Source organism: Octodon degus, unplaced genomic scaffold (genome assembly GCF_000260255.1).
Source record: "Octodon degus isolate 3935 unplaced genomic scaffold, OctDeg1.0 scaffold00040, whole genome shotgun sequence".
Classification (NCBI taxonomy): domain Eukaryota; kingdom Metazoa; phylum Chordata; class Mammalia; order Rodentia; family Octodontidae; genus Octodon; species Octodon degus.
The window spans coordinates 15,085,426-15,104,315 of NW_004524616.1; positions in this window are offsets into that span (position 1 = coordinate 15,085,426).

Consider the following 18,890-nt stretch of genomic DNA (forward strand, 5'->3'; position numbering starts at 1 on the left):
AATAGTGGTTAGTAAGATGTTTTTGGTTTTTTTGTTGTTGTTGTTGTTGCTGTTTTGGTGGAACTGGGGATTGAACTCAGGCCCTTGCGCTTGCTAGGAAAGCGCTTATTTTACTGAAAACTAGAAAAATGAGGAAAGAAAATATTTCTTATATATCTTTCTGTATTATTTTCATTTATTCTATACACAGGCATTAATTCATTAATTTTACTGTCAACTGTTAATGCTTATCCTAAAACTAAGCCAAACCACTGCCCAAACTTGGTTAGAATATTTCAGATAACTAAATAGGAAAGTATTAAGCATGTCTACAAATCACTTTTTGCTTTTAATTGTCTGCTTACTTTTAAATAAAAGAGTACAAGTACAATGGAAACAGCTGTGGAGTTCTTAACTAGAACTCTATGGATCCTCCAGGCCATGTCCAGAACCACGTCCTGTGGTTCCTGACAGAACCCACAGATTTCAAAAGAATTATTAAAAGATCACATGATCCAAAAAAATAGAGGCCACTGAAAATTATACTTTTTTTTTTACTTAAGTACTTTGTCTAATAAGGATAGCTCATCAGTACAACTTGCCTAGCAAACATAAAGACCTGGGTTTCATCACCAAGACAAGAAAAATAAATTAGATAGATTCTTTCAAACAGTCCTAAAAACTAACATCTATAATTTTACTTATCGAAAATCCAATCTTATTAACAGGTAAGTATTTAGAGCAATTTATAGTAAGCACTAGACCAAAGGACTGATAAAAGGTTTAACAATATTAGGAAGGAATTAAAACAATGTTAGATATAAAACTTCATTATGTTTAAATATAGTACAGCTCAGTTCCCACACAAATTTATGTCTAAGCTTTCTAGTAATCAATAAGTGAAAATATGATTAAGTATGAGAACAGAGTGACTATTTTTGTATCCCATCAGTTCCTTGGGAAGAATAATAAAGAATCTAGTATTTAAAACTTTTTTAAAGAACCTAGCCTTGTATTATACCTGTAGATATTCTCAACAATAAAAATTGAAAAGTATCCATAAAAATAAAAACTATTCAGAAAAATTAAACAGAAATAGTCTGCTCATGATTTTTTAAAATACAACATAATTTTACATTTTTGAGGCTATTTTAATTTTTATTGTGCTTTAAACTGAAACTTCAATCCTTCCACTAAAAATAATTAACACACATTTAGTTAAGGTGCATAAAGCTACCTAAATGATAATAAAATATTTATAATTTATATTTAATTGTTTATTATTCTGACTTATTGACTTAAATATTGTATTAAACAGGAAATTCAACCAAAAATATTTTAGATTATCTTTGAAAATAAATATGAATAATCAAGAACCTTGTTTTCAGAAAACAATTTCAACTTCAACATAGCAAGGTCCACTAAGAAAAATAAAAATGAGATTCTAAGTACAGAAAATACTAGGCATAATCCAATTTTATGAGTAAAAATGTAAGCCACTGGCATATTTCTAATTTGATGATCACTGATGAATCTTCAAATATAAAGTAGAACATCAGATTCTCTAATCTGCATGGTCCAGTAATTTCAGACTCTCCAGAGCCAGGTGACATTGTTTATATTGCAACTAGATAACACAGAGAAAATACACTGGGAATATGCCAGTATATTACATTCTACCTCATAAGACAGCCACCAACACCTAGCTATGAAGTTTTCAAATAAACAGGAACAAGCAGCTCTACATTTTAGAAATGATTATTAATATTCTACCTGACTTCCAAAATACATACTACTGGAATACAGAATAATGTACCTGAATATTAAACATTGAAAGTTCTGAAAGATAACCTTTCACATTTAACATGTTATCGAAAAGTGTCTATAAGTAAAAATTTACAATAAATACAAATGTCCAATTTTGTATTCAAATGTTACTTTGGTCAGTGTTGATACCCTAGAGCTATGTTACCTCATATGAAAAAGTCTTTTCAGTACATCAAGTGGCTCATTCACTATTTCAAATGCCATGTTTAGTCCCCATAAAAATTATACTATAATACATGTCTTCTGGCTTCTCTGGAATTTACATGGGTGAGGATGTTTGTGATGAGATGGCTAGCTGCTACACCACATGCCTCTACTAGCAGCAAGTGTCCCAGTTACTGGTTTTTGGCATTAGCCCAATTGTGGTTGTCCAAAAAAGAATAAACACTTATTTTTAAAAGCTCAATCACTGACTGAAATGCCAAAAATGGAGATCAATTTCTATAATTATATACTACAGAAACTTTTTTGTTTCAGAAATACTAGTAACTATCATTTACAACATTTTATTTTTTGAAGCTTCATTTCAGTGATGTGCTTTCCACATAGGTATAAAGACTCTGGACTTTCTAGCCTTTAAAAATTACCTAGTTTTATCAATGGTCTCCAAGCTGTGGATCAGGATCTTCTAGGAGTTCATTAAAACAATTTAATGGATCTCAAGGAGCAGTTTCAGAGATGATATAATCTCTGACAGAGAAGAAAACTGAGGGGCCAGCCAGATAGCTCTGCGGACTAAAGCACCTGCTTAGGCAGGCTTAGGCAAGCACAGAGACCACGGTTCAATCCTGGGCACCACACACTGTGCCAGCCCTGCCCCCAGGGTGGGCTGAGAAGGCCAGAGAGTCCAAACATAGTGGCGCACACCTGTAATCCCAGCGCTGGGGAGGTTGAAAAACAGGAGGATCAGTAGGGAGTCCGAGTATGTTTATATAATAATTCACATTCAATGGGATTTTTAGTTCTTTAAAAATATACATGTGCAGTCAAAATGTAAAATATATTTCTGAAGGTTGCCAAATATGTCTACAATGAAAGTTACTATAAAATAACAGGAATATCAAAACATACTATATTATAATCAGTTACAATTAAGGTAATTTTTAAATTAGAAATCTAAATTTCCTAAGTAAACATATACACTATTGTAAGTGTAAATAAATTAATATTCTGATTACCTAGGTGTGGCTGTTATCCAGTAAATATGTATTATGCTCTAGCTATAATTTCAGCATGCCCCCAGTCTCAAGGTAATAATGTTATGATGTATTGGGATTGTTAAAAGAAAAAGGCCATTAGTGACTGGGGACATGTCTTCAGAAGGGATTACATTTAGGAAGGATGAGTTATATGTAAAAGAGCCCTCCCTGGCCCCTCCGTCTTGTCTTAGCTCTGTGTAGTTCCCACCATGATGCCATCTGCCATGAAGTGTTCACCAGAGCCAAGCTAATGATGGTATCATGCCTTTGACACTAAACAGCTGTGAGTTAAATGTATTTTTTCTCTTTATAGAACTACCCAGTCTCCAGTATTTCATCACACTAACAGAAAGAAGAGTAATGGACTTCAATCTGACTATTTCAGATTCTTAGATTGTCTTTTGCCTTCAGCTTTTACATTTCACAAGTGCATTTACACACTGATTGGTATCAGCTTTTTTTACAGCCCATGTGCCTCAACAGCTGGAAAATCATTTAATTTAAAAATGCTCAGCTTCCTAAGCATTGTATATGTATACCCAGAGTAACACATCACACTCACCTGCTGCCTTAAAAATGATAAGAAACAAAAATCAAGTAGAGGGCTGGCCAGATAGCTCAGCAGATTAAATGCTTGCTAAGCCAGATGCAGGGACTGGAGTTCCCCCAGAAGTGCCCCATGGCAGCCCTGCAGCAGGGCACTCTGGGATAGTGATTAAGACTGGGCATGGTGGCACGCACCTGTAATCCCAGCTCTTGGGAAGCTGAAAACAGGAGGATCACTACAAGTCTGATCTGTGTAGTGAGACCCTGTAAACCCTGTACTAAATACATTTTTAAAAAAAATCAAGTAGAGGTCATGTGAAATTTTTATTACTGACACATTCACCATACCACTCTATCTGAGAATATCTCATACCTATAATAAGAAATGATACGTTTTAAATACAAAATTTAAACTGCAAGCCATCAAAGAAAATCATAATTCACTTTGGGGCTTATGCTCATTCAATAAGTATTTATTATTTACCATGTCTCAGATACTTATCTAGAAATACAACAATGAAGCTGTCCTTCACCAAAATAGTCCCATTTGGCCAAACATGGTGGTGCACACCTGTAATCCCAGCACTCAGGAAGCTAAGGTAGGAGGACTGCCATAAGTTTAAGTCAGCCTGGGTTACACAGTGAGTTCCAGGACAGCCTGAACTGCAAAGCAAGATCTGGCTCAAAAAAAAAAAAAAAAAAAAAGAAAAAGAAAAACTGGGGCTGGGGATACATACATGCCTGTAATCCCAGCACTGGGGAGACTAAGACATGAGAATCACTGCAAGTCTGAGCTGTGAAGCAAGACTCTTTACCAAATAAATAAATCCAATAAAAGATTTTTTTAAAAAGTCTCATTAGGTTCTTTGTGATCTATTTCCATGACATACGACCAAGGTATAATTTATATTAATAAAAAATTGTAGGGGCTGGGGAGATGGCTCAGTGGAATAAGCGCTTCCCTGGCAAGCGCAAGGGCCTGAATTCAAGCCCTGGGCGTAACCATTTGTAGTCAGTGGCAAAAATTTTGAGTCATTCTTATGTGGGGATGCCAAAAAAAAAAAAAATTGTAACAGTAGTTATGTTTTAGTCACAGCAAACAAAGACTAATCAAACAGTGAACCACTGCTTCCAGAAAAAAAAAAAAAAGTGTAGGATCCTGCTAGCCCCTATAATCACAAGATTTTGATCAATCAACATATAACATTGTGTTAGATATGTCTGTTTAAAAACACCTTATAGCATTATAACCTATACCTGACCTGAACTTCCTTATATAAGGTTTTCCTGTGCTTAGGAAAACTAGGCAGCACATGAGCACAACCTTGAAGGTCATTTCAGAAAGAAGAAAAGTCATCAAAAAAATTTTAAGTACATTATTAAATGTACCATAAAAAGTAAAACAGAAAAGCAGAGAATCACATTATTCGATCTCAGCTGAGCACATGAAGCATCCCCACATAAGAATGACTCAAAATTTTTGCCACTGACTACAAATGGTTACACCCAGGAGTGCCTAGGGCAGCATAAGGAACATTGTTTGAACCCTGCAAATAATTTCAGTAAGCAGATAAACATCCAAGCAGGTAATCCACAAATAATAAAAATCAATTTTGAGAACTCTTTCTATAAAAGCGGTTTCTCTAATAACTAAACAAGAAAAGGCATGATAAAACATCACCATTACGCAACTCTTAATAAATTAATGGAACTAAACAAGGATCATCACTTACTACTAATAACCGAAGAATCTTTGATATACAATAAAAGATAAAAACTGAAATAGAATCTAATCTCTACATCTCATTGCCAGATTTGAAGAAAGGTAAGGAGCAATATTTTTTATTCCTCAATTTAAAATGAGATAGTATAGTTTTTGAATCTGATATCCTCAAAGGTAGAGATCAGATTTTATTCAACTTTGTCTCCCAGTATTATAATATGTAGCACACAACACTGATTAAAAGCTTATGGTATGAACCATGAATGAATGAGCACTTCCTAGAAATTTACTTTTTATTTTGAAATTTTTATTAGTACATGTTTATAGTATATAATGTTTACATTCCTTGTGCAGAGTTGGTATGTGTACGTTAACACATCTTAACTCCTTTTATCAATCGCTTCCACTTTGTATCCTCTCCCCTCCTTCCATCTCTTGATCCCCTTCCTATCTAAGAAAGATCTAATTCCCTAGTCCTTATTAGCTATCTCTTCTTTGTTGTCTATTCATGTTTGTGTATTTTAATTACAAAGCTAATATTCTCAACTCTATCACAGAAAAGACTTAGAAGTATGAATGCTTGTAAATTATAAACAATCAAGTTACCTACAAAATTCTAAAAATTAAATATGTGCCACAAAAAAAAATACAAAAATAAAATTTCCCTCTGTGCAGCCCAAATCAAAAGCATCCTTTCCCAAAAGAAGTAAGATGGCTTAAAGATATAGATCGAGAACTTAAAAGCTCCAGGAGTTAAGAGCCTAATTTTTCTTATAGAGATCACTGCTGTATCACTTAAGAAAGAACAGTTCCATAGCAGGCTGAAGATTTCATTCACTAAAAAATGAGGCATCCCCAAATCATTCCCTAATTGACAGATGTATACCAACAAAAATATAATATTCACAATTACAGTAGGTTATGTCATGATAATACAATCAAACAAATTTAGGTAGTTCAATATAGCCAATTTAAGTTATAGGAACTTCTTATAACAGAAGCTCTTCTATACTAGTGGGATACGAAAATAGTACAACTGCCTTAGGTAACAATTTGACAGATCTTTATAAGAGAGTTAAACACAAATTTGCATATGACCCACCAATCCCAATTCTAGGAACTTACCTACATGAAATGAAAATATATGTGGTAGCTTTACTCAGAACTGCCATAAACTAGTAACATGTTTTGAGTGGTAAATGGTACACATACTGAGATACATCCATATCTTGGAACATATCCATACCTTAGAATGCAGTAAAAAGAAACTACTGTTACACGCTATAGTATGGATGAATTTCAAATGTATTCTGCAAAGTTTAATTTAGCCAAATTCAAGAGGCCATGTATGCTTATCACACAATTAAATTTACATTTAATTTACTCTTGGAGAGGAAAAATAACATGAAGAGAAAACAGACTTGTGGTTGTCAGGGGCTAGCGGCAGCAAAAGGGTTTAGTTACATAAAGATTACATAAGAGAATTTGAAGTTGGGATGATAAAACTCTTATATTTTGATTGTGGGAAGAGTGAATTTTAGCATATATAAATTTAATAGTTGAACTAAGAAAAAAACTAACATTAAAAACTTAACACTATAATTAATTGAGATGATCAAAAAATACTACTAAATTTTTGACTAGCCTATAAAGATATTTAATTTAAATTTCTCCCATTTTCTGGCCAGCCAAATAAATGTATTTAATGTCAACTTCTGCTTTATTTCTACTTTAAAGGCTCAACAACTAGGTCAGATGCTCACATTTACTCTTTTATTTAAATCAGGGCCATTTTACTTGTTTGAAATCTGACTCAAAAACTGCCATAAACTAGTAGTCAGAACTAGTGTCACCAACTGTGACAATATAAATGAAATTGGTTTGGTGTAAGTTTGGTACCTCAGGAGTTATTTAACCAAGGTTCTCCCATATTAAAATTCTCCCCCCAAAAAATGATGAAATAAGGGCCAGTGAGATAGTTGTGCGAACTAAGCACCTGTTTAAGCAAGCACAAGGACCAGGTCCCATCCCTGGCACCACAGGCCACACTGGCCCCACCCCAGGCTCGCTAAGCTAGCCACTGAGACCAGGCATGGTGGAACATGCCTATAATCCCAACACTGGGGAGGCTGAGAACAGGAGGATCACTACAAGTCCAAGCTGCATAGTGAGACCCTGTAGCAAATACATTAAAAAATATACATATGAAATAATATGTATGCCAAAGAAGGAAAGTCTAGTTTTAGTCATCAAACAGTTTAAGCAAGCACTAATATAAAGTATATTTACTACAACAGAATGGCAGTGATTTCTGAGCATATAGCAAGTGCATTTAATATTATCATGTATGTTCTAATTTTTATCTTTGATGTGGAGAAGAGTTAATCACAAGATTCACACTCTCCCATCAAGATCTATGCTTTAGAGGGCCTTATGTCTTGGTGAATATGAAAACATAATATTCTGGAGATATAGTTCAGTGGTAGAAAGCTTTTCTGCCATACACAAGGCCCTGGGTTTAGACTCCCCAGCACCTGGAAAACACACACACACACAAACACAGACACACAGCTGACCAAGTATGCAAAACTAGTTGTCATCATCCCAAACACCCTTAGATGATTTAAGGATGGTGGAAAAAGCAAAGAGATTGTATACACAGTACACCATCCCTCAAAAACAGAATAAAAATCACTCTCCTATGAAAGGTCCTCTTTAGGGAAACACTGTATTTTGGACTAGATTTCTTTCCATCATCTACCCAACAAACAGGAAATTTTTCTGGCACAGAATACCATGGGGGCGAAGCTACCATCTGTGGTATTATGACTGAACACCCTAAGTCAGAAAAAAATAAAAAAGAATACAAAGATTATAAGCTTTTCTTCTTGGAGAATTTTATTTGCAAGGGAGGGGACCACAGGCAATTAAATTGACAGGCAATAGGACCTGAAGGGGGAAAAAGCCACTGTAGGTATAAAGATTTCTGCTATATAGTCTTAAAAACAAATTAAGGAAGTTCAAGGATATTAAAACAGAAGTGTTATAACCATACCCCTACTTTTTTCTATCATAAAAGAAGTCAAGATATGGAAAAAGAGGGCTGCTTGCAGGTGCTTTGGCATGAAGTTAATCATGTACAGGGGTAAAATTTCATAACCCCAATGACTAAAGAGAGCACTTGAAGAATACTCAACTATGCCAAAATTACCTGAAACATTTTCCATCTTACGCATCCTAATTCTTGGGACTGTAGAGGAGCCTGCAGATACAGTAAGTTAATAACAAATAATGAATAAATGAAAGTATTGGAATAACTATTACAGAAATTAATACAGATTAAAAATAAATGCTTACAAAAAAAGAAAAGCCTAAATAAATTACTGACATCTTACTGAAACTATCTCAGAGAAGTGAGATTCTGAGCAGTTTCTATTTTAAGGAGTTCATGCAAATTAATGCAGGTCTAGAGTTCCTTTCCCAAAGTTCTTGTAGTTAAACATATCCTCAACTTCAAAGTCTTAGGATTTTTGACAGATGATACAGTATGAGTACACTCCTAGTGAAGTCTGGTGCAGTAGAGAAGTTTGAGACAGCACGCCACAAATCAAACATTTGCTATCCCTGCAGCCAACTCTACAAATACCTGAAGTAAAGATAATGGTTTGAACAGCTTTTGTGAAAAAATTATTTGTCCCAAATACACAAAACTTTTAAAACTACTCTCTGATTTTCAAGGTACTTTCAGTATCAGAATTATTGACCTTATAGTCTTCCTGAACACATCATACGGTCATATTCGGGGGCGTGGGGGTGTTTGGTGAACCTAAAGTAATTCTAAAAGTACCACATAGGTTTACAAATAATATGTCCTCTTAATCCTATACAATGTTAAATCTCTCTATCACAAATCCGCTTATGGGGCAATTTTCAGAAATCTAACCCTTGCAATTTGTAGACTGCCAAATCCAAACTTGCCACCAGGCAAAAAACATTTAATGAACTGAATGTATTTATCTCATCATAAAATGAATCATTCCTATTTTGTTAGAGGAAAATGCTATAACTGATAAATGTGACTCTGACCCAGGAAGCAGCATCAGATGAATCACAAAAAAAGATGTTAATTTATCATAAGTGTAAAGATATAATAAGCCTATAAACCCTATTATTATAGTGTATTTATATGTACACAGTTATTGACTATACACAATATAAGCAATATTCAATAACAATAACACACTAGTACTGAAGTAATAAAATATTTCCACTGAAGGAAAAACAGAGGTGGCCCTCATCAAAGGATACGAAAGACAGTAAAGAAGTGTAGTTCTACTAAATAACCGTTAAGGTTTCCTCTGTCCTGATGGTCCATGAAAAAACAAAATGATATTGAAAATATAATAACTGTGGCCTAAAATGAACAGCTTTGAGGGGCTCGAGAGATGGCTCATTAGAATAAGTGCTTCCCTGGCAAGTGCAAGGGCCTGAGTTCAATCCCCGGTTCTGCAAAAAAAAAAAAACAGCTTTGTAATTAAAAGCATTTTTTGCCTTCTTATTTGTATCACTTAGATCTCAAGATTTCCAGGGACAACTTGATTTAATTCATTCTTGATACATTTCCCTTTAACAAACTTTAGAAATGTTCCACTTATCAAAAATTGCTGTATTAGCCAGGTATGGTGGCACAGCACCTGTAATCTCAGCACTTAGGAGGCTGAGGCAGGAGGATTGTTGCCTGTTTAAGACCAGCCTCAACTACAAAGTAAGCTCAAAGCCAGCCTGAAGTGCATAGCAAGATCTTATCTCAAAAAAGAAGCTCATATGCAATAAATTAGTGGCTCTAAGGATGCTATGTATAAAGCTGTGGGAAGTCATTGTTTTAACTTGTCTTCTGAGCAACATTTTCTATGGATTCTTTTTCTCATTTTTATAACCCATGCCCAATTTTAAAAGATAGACTGAAAATGAAGTATTTTTTTGAAAGAAGTATAAGCATAAAAAAAGGAAAACAGTTATTTTCATCCCTACATCAATATATCATTGCCCTAACCATATCCCCAGATTAAAATATAAAGTAGTGTAAGACTCTAACATGTCCATATTTTTTACTATCTCAGGAAAGTTTTAACTGAAATTTGCACGAAACAGTCTCTACAAACCATTTTCTTTTCTCATCTATGAAAGGACTGGCATTCCCCTCACCGTAGTCACGAATAAAATGACAATTATTAAAATTGTCCATTTTTCACCTGTCCTTTACTTTTTCACAGGAAAAAAAAAACAAATTTTTACTTGAACTTTTTAAACTAGTTCATATAATAAAATTCATTCTCACTAACTTGATATTCTCAATCCCAAATACTAAAGATTTTTCAGTTATGTTAGCAAGGTTTATTTATAATAAGCAAATACATAGTACACATTCCACTAAACCAAACTTCAATAAATTATTAGAAATATTCGGGGCCAGGGAGATAGCTCAGCAGCATAAGTGCCTGCCTAGCAAGTGCAAGGTCCTGAGTTCAATCCCACGTACCGTAAAAAAAAGAAAAAAGAAATACTCAAAAGTATGATTTTAAAGAACTGATTACATTTTGATGCTTCAACCACAAAATCTTGAAGAATCTCAATTATACAAAGATACACTAGACACAACACATCCTAATGCCTATTATCTACCATTTCCTTAAATTACAGTATCAGCTAGCCAAATAGCTCAGCAGATTAAAGCACTTGCAAGCAGGCACAGGGGCCAGGTATTCGATCTCCGGGCCTGCCATGCCCCCATCCCCCCTTCTCTGAGATGGCAATTAAGACTGGGTGTGGTGATGCAGGCCTGTAATCCCAGCTCTTGGGAGGCTATAAAGGAGCGGATCGCTATGAGTCCAATCTTGTAGTGAGACCCTGAACACTCACTCTATAGACCCTTTACTAAAAATAATAAAAAAAAAGTTTCACAAGATTCCACATCTATAAGATCTACATATTAGGGGTAAAGAAGTCATACTGTATTCTGTTTCCTGGCATAAACACAAAAACATTTTATAAAAATTCACATCTATAAATACCAGTTTTATTTTCTTAATGCCACTTACAATGGATACCTACTAGTTTCACCTGCAAAATGATGCCAGGCTACTTTCTCAGCCCAAATTAGAATTTTATTAAAAGATCTGAAGCCATGTATTTGCATACCATAAGACTAGTGGGAAAAAAAAAAAAGACTAGTGAAATAGTATGAATTTTCTCTCCACTCTCCATTAAGTTAAATAATATATTCGCCTGACACTTGAAAGTACAAAAATGATTGCTAGAATAAGCATTTAACAAAAATACAAAATAAACATGACACAAAAATGGTATAAGGAAAAATAGAACATTTTCACTTCCCTTTTAACTAAAAGATATTCTAAATATAATTTAACTGCAATATATCACTGACACTGTCTAGTATAATACCTGAAATCAAAGCCAAACAAGTTGTAAAAATAGAAAACATAATTAGAAACTTCAAACTACACAAAAGCTTGTTTTTACAAAGTACACTGGTACCAAAGGGTATCAAATAACCAACATCACCTAAAAAGTTTAAGGTTAATAATTTTAATAAATTCCGTTTTAAAAATAAAGAAAATTATAATAAAGTATTAACACATTCAAGAGACACCAAGGGGCTGCCATACATGAGTGCAATTTGAGTACTTCTCTCAACCATCCCGACTCACTTCTTAAATTCTGTGATGATCCCATGTCCCCATATCTCACCATCACCTTTTTTCTTATTCTCAAAACAGGAAAAATCATCCTTTCCTCTCATCATAGTTAGCCTCCATAATTCAAAATCTGTCATTATAAAAAAGTCTTACATCTTCAATGCACTTAGTCTCCACCTAATATAAGACTCAAAGTACTCTGATGAGTCCAAAGGTACGGGCAATTCTTTTGGAAGCAGGAAAGGTAGCAACTCAGAAACAAATTTAAATACATTTATCCATTCAAATTTTTTATTTGAATTTAGTTTTATGAGTTTCATGAAGAAAAAAATGGTACATACTCTTAAAACTTCGATAACTTATTAATTATTGAAAATGTGCTAGTAATCTGTTCTGAAACTGTCTCATTGGTTTTTGTTTCTCAATAAAACTATTTTTAAAAAATGAAAAAAAAAAAACTTCGATAACTTATTTTGCAGACCCAAAGTTAGCCAATTAAAAAACTGCCAGGATTTGTCTTACATGAGAAACCTAAAAAATAAAAGATAAATACTGGAAGTAGGGAGATCTTTTTTAAATGAGAAGGGAATCAAGATGGAGGGGGTGGGAGGGGAAGGAAAGGGGATTAAAAACACATGAAGACCTACTGTGCACATGCACCAAGCACCACATAATGAATGTAATCATGACATAATGCGCACAAGTACTAATAAAAAATAAAAACTGAAAAAAAAATTCGGAGTGTTTTTAGCTGTGAAATTATTCAGAGATGAGCACAGGTAAGACAGTAACATGAAAGTACCTTTCTAATCTCTCATCCATTATATCTATATGACATTTTAGAGTTCAAAATGTATTCACATGCATTATTTATTTTCATTCCCCCAAACAAGCAGATATAATGGTCACTATTGATCACCTCTGTAACATTCACTTATTTCTCCTCATAGCATTTCTAAAATATCCTCCCTCCCACCATTAACGCAACAGAGTGACCCCATTAACAACAAGGGATACGTCCTGATTCACAGAAACCAGTCATGACAGTCCTAATTCTATGTCAGGACTGGTTAAGAAATGTACATGAACTCTGTTCAATAAAACATGAAGAGAAAGGTAGGCCAGTGGGCTTACTCAAAACATTTTCTCACTCTGACAAGACACAGACACACAGAGACTGACGGCAAAAGACATTTCCACTGCCTCCCTGGCCATGGCAGATCTGTAAGTGACCTTGCCACCAGCCTAACGATGGACCCCAATGCACAGAGAAGAGCAGAGCCATGGAAACCTCAAAGGCAAACCAGAAGCGCCAGTGGGAGCTTGCCATCCCAGCTCCACACTGAATTTGTCTTCCACTTCTGTATCAACGGCACTTCAGCCACTGCAACATTGGTGAAACCCAAGTAAACAGCACTCTTTCCCTGCCTACGGCCTTTTTTTCAGCTGCAAGTTCTCCTTTCTACTTGGGCTATGACAGTCAAGAGGTTAGCTAGCATAAGGTGCTAAGTCAGCATGCTCTGCACCAAGCTCAAGTGCTCCTGACACACATCAAGGGTGTAGCACATTCTCTTTCAAAGAATAATCTCCAAATTCATACCAGCATTCACTACTTATATTTCAATGTTGGAGTAATACAAAGACTTTCTGGTGCAAATGCTATAGAATAGCTAAAATGGAATACGTGAGCCACAGATTGATCTCTTAACTCTGTAATTAAACAATCCACTCTAAGGAATGAACCTGTGACATGTTCTAGAACACGCATATATATTTCTTTTTCTAAAATGCTATTTTAAAAACTAGGAAAGACAATATTTTAGAAGAAGACTCCTCTTCAATATATGACTATTAATCAATTCTTAAACTAGATTAAATTGAAAATGCTCATACCCTGAACCAGATCTGGTAGAGCATACCTGTAATTTCAGCATTCAAGAAAGGTGAAGCTGGAGGACAAGGAATTAATGGGAGGCCTAAACTACATAGAATAAAAAGAAAGAAAGAAAGAAAGAAAGAAAGAAAGAAAGAAAGAAAGAAAGAAAGAAAGAAAGAAAGAAAGAAAAAAACAACACCCAGTAAAGCAAACCTACCTGTCCCAAACTCCTCACTGCAACTAAAACAAACTAAGATAGTGTCATAAAGTAATCTCAAAGTATCAGTCTACTGATGGGGCGGGGGTCCTACTTTATTTTTCTTGCAAAAAATAATTTTTAGTTTCTACTTCTTACATACGGAAAGAAATCTCACAAATACCTGAAGAGCAATCTTATTACAAAATCTTCTATAGATTGGGATTTTTGCTTCAAATCATTTAAGATTACCTCACCCTTCCCTGTTTCAACTTTTAACTCAATTTAAGCTATTCTTCTGTCTTGAAAGCAGTCAATTTGTTCTGATACAAACATACCTTCTGCCTTCAGAGTTTACTGAATAATACTTCATTACACTATATAAATACAATGTCAAGTGTAACTATCATTAAGTCTGTCAAGTACAAACACAAACAATTCTCAGCAAGTACACAGTAACTACGGGGAAAAATATACAAAAGCAAACTACAAAGTAGTCTACTATAACTCAAGGTAACATGGGCACTAGTCAGTTAATTCCACAGAATGAAGAGTATCATTTAATCTCATGAGTGGGTGAAGCAGAGGTCAGTACAAAAGACCTTCTGTAATAGGCCCTTCTAAAAAGTCTGGTTTTTCCACACCAATCAACTGTCTAATAATTCACATATATCAGCAACTAGTAAAGTGAAGGGAAAATTACATAGGATCATATCTGGCCACTTTATATGTATTTTGCGAACTGTGATGATGAACATAATAGAACCGTTTCTTACACTCTATGTATGCATATGTATGTGTGTGCATGTGCATTGCTATTTGCTAAAGAAAATACTTCTGGGAAACGCAAAATCAACAAAAGAAATGTAACAAATTTGAATACCATTTCAAATATAACAGTAACTCTATAGAAAAAGTATTAAAATTTATTTAAGAAAAATATATTAAAATCTCATGATAAACTTTTATCTAATTCAATTAAAAGATATTTTAAAGTGGGGATGAATTGGCCCTATTTTCATTGATTATAACTGATACATCAAAGAAAATGACAAAAAAGTATATCTGACTAACAAACATAAATATCTCAAGTTCTTTCGCAAAAATTCTAAGAACATAACCAATCACTTACTGCAGTGAAAAAACTTATCAGTACATACTTGCCTTGGGTTTCATAATATGAGAGAACTCCAACATAGTCTAACACAGACTCCACTGTCTCTAAAATTTACCTATTCCCACATGTAATTCCCTTATTGTACATTTTCTTAATTCAGCAATGTGCCAAAGTCACTTCACATTAATGGATAATATATAATTGATTTCTACACATTAAAAATTCCAGTATGGTTCTGTCCTATACATTAGGCCAAAGGTAATGCTCTAAGATAGCTTAAGTTATAAGAACCATAATATCTGTACTTCTACAATTAGAAAAAGACAGATACCCAAAAACTACTTCTGAAGAACAATAGCTAAGTGCTTGGGAAAAAACAAAAAGAGAAAACATTGGTGGAAGAAACATTGATGTTTTAAGACTACAAAGTAAGAAGAAGGGAAAAAAAGATTCAAATACATATTGTGCTACTGCCAAGATAAACATCTTCAACGTGTTACACTCTAGAAGAGTATTTCTTGCTCTCGAAGTGGGAGTCACACTAATTCATAGTTGCCCTAACATCATTTATAGTCTCCTTATAGGGTGGGTACTTAAATTATGGCACATACTGTGGTTTTGAGAAAGTTCTATGTAAAACAAATGCAGTTACAAGGCCAGTCAAATAGCTCTGCTGATTAAAGCACCTGCAAGTAGGTTCAGGGGCCAGGGTTAGATCCTGGGGCCTGCCTGCTGCTGGGCCTGCTGGCCCCGCCCCCAGGGTGTACCGAGAAGGCAACTGAGACTGGGTGTAGTGGCACCCGCCTGTAATCTCAGCTCTTGGGATGCTGTAAACAGGCGGATCACTATGAGTTCAATCTAGTAGTGAGACCCTGAACACCCTGTACACCCTTCCCTAAAATACAAAAAAAAAAAAAAAAAATCAGTTACAATTTTGAATGCTAAGAGGTAAATTTTAAAAAAACTTTGCCTGTAACATGATCCTTCATTCACTCAGAAACTAAAATTGTGAGGCTATTAGTTTTCTGAGTGATCTTTTGAGAATAACTAAGTTTGAGGTCAAATTAAGATAACTAAAATCCTCATACATATTAATCTGGAACTGTAGACATTTCTCATTTTATCATCCCACTGTTACAGCTAATGCTCTTCAGTAGAGAGTCCTTACATTATCTACAGCAAATTTCACCCTCAAATATATTAACAGTGATAGAACTGTTCTATGACTTCTAATTTGTTTTATTTAATATTTCAGCATTCTCTTTAAGTTTAACATAAATCCTTTCAAAGGAAATCACCAATCATCCCATCGTAGAGCGAAAAAAAATTTGAACCAAAACACTGTACCAGAATAATGGCGTATTCCCAGGATGGAGGAGATTGCAGGATAAGTCAGAGTGAATACTGAGAAATTACTGGAGAGCTTCCCATTTGTTCCTGAGTCACATTTTTATAGTCTGGATTTGTTTCATGTAAAACCAATTACCAGATTACTCAACATATCCACATTCAAAAGCAAGTTAAAAAAAGTAACAAAGATATATATAAACTGTTTTAGATGATATACTTTTCTGCTTTCTTTTAGTAACATAAAAGATAGCAAGCTGGCTATTTTTCATAGAATGTTTCCTTAAACTTACTATTCCTGTTTGATTACCTAGTATCAGCAAAGAACATACACATTTGGATCTTCACACCTCAACTGACTCATTTTTAAAGCCTAGGCATTCTGGAATTCCACTGTCTGATCTCAACCTGCTTTCACAGCTTCCTCTTCCACAAGGACCTCCTGGTACTGCATGCTGCCTTATGTCCAGCTCAACAGGTCGTAGGATACCCAACCACAGGCCTGTGCTCAGACCACTCCCTTCACCTAGAAAAGTACTGCTCTCAGATCGCATTTTGCCTATTAAAATATTTTAAGACCCACATGCATGTTACCAGCTCTATACTCTCATAATTCCTCAGTCAAAAATTAGTGTCTTACACACATACTTTCTCTCTCTCTCTCTCTCTCTCTCTCTCTCTCTCTCTCTCTCTCTCTCTCATGCTTCCATGCACCTCTAGTAAAACCCACAGGAATCTAGTGTTGCAACTATTTCTGAGCATGCCTGCTTCTACCTTCAAGGCAGCTACGGAGTCTCAATTCATTCATCTTTATGTTCTACTCACTTTTCCAACACCACAACATGGCAAAAGTCCTTTACATACAGAAAGGGCACAGTATGAAATCAATTATTCCTGATTCTAATCCAGCATTTTATTTTTTTTAAATAAATGATTTTCGAGCCAGGGAGACGGCTCCATAGAATAAGCACTTGCCTGGCAAGCACAAGGGCCTGAGTTCAATCCCCAGTTCAGAAAATAAATAAATAAATAAATAAATAAAATAAATAAATGATTTTCATGTTTGAAGATTTTGTTAATACAGCGTTCATTTTACAAATCTAATAACAATGTCAATAATTACATAATTCATTTTTTAAGTTGACAAATGGCAAAAGAGGTCAATAAGTTCAACAAATCAACAAGAATAATCATTTCTCAAGAGGCTCCCAAAACTCTCATGTGTAGCAACATTAAAATGAACCTGTGCCTCATTGTAATAAGAACTGCTTCTACCTAATGCAGACACCGAAACGGAAATTCATTTAAAGCAAAAGTTATCTGCAATCTGTTAAGAATTATTCTAGAATTATACAATGTATTTAACACCATTCTTCTAATGCCTATAATTTTCATCTTTTGCAACTATTAAAGTTAACATACACAAAAGATGAAGATGGCTTATCTTAGCTCAAAATAAAGCAGAAACAAAATTTTGAATACTTAAAAAACACTCTAAGTACATCTCTTAAAAAAAAAAAAATACCAAGAATGTCACGAATCAGATTTGATTTTTTGGTGGAAATTTTCTCTTAAACCAATCTCACATCTTTCTAATTCTAAATTATATTCGTAATAATCTGCACGATATTTTTCTTCCACAATGTACTTATTGATGAGGCAAACCTATTTCCTTTAAGGAAACATGCTTTAAAAATGGAATGCTTTTAATTTCAAACTATTCTATAGTTCTCTTACTATCTATTGCCAAATGTCACTCAATCACAAAAACTGCAGAAGTCTTGTTTTCTTAATTTATTAAAAATATGTAGATTTTCTAGCAGGTTTAAAGAGGCCACTGAATGAACAGCCTGGGTACTCATCACAACAGTTAATACTAATTTGCACAACACAGCAAGTCTGTGTCTGTCTGTCTGTGTCTGCCCAACCCTCCCACCCCCATAACTTTTCTTCCTTCCCTGTAAACTGAGGTGGGAAAAATGGTTGTGACACAGGCCTAACCACCCCTGCCACACGAGACATACACACCTCCAACACCGCACTACTGAAAAAGAAAGGCGAGTGCTAGACCCCAAAACTCGACTTGGCGTGCCACCTGCCCTGCATCCGGGATAAACAAACTAGCCCCAGCGCCGTAACAGGACCCGTCACAGTGACTGCGCTGCCTCCGACCGAGCCGAGCTCAAGTTGCGAGCTGCGCCCACGGCTCGGTGCAGCAGGTAAACCCTCGGCGCCTTCCCCAAGCCGGCCCGGCGGGAGGGATCCCCAGCCAGCGACCGCCCCGCCGCCTCCAGCTCAGGTCCCGCCGCCTCCGGCCGAGCCCGGCTCGGTGGCCACCGTGCGGACCGCCGGGGAGCGGGCGCG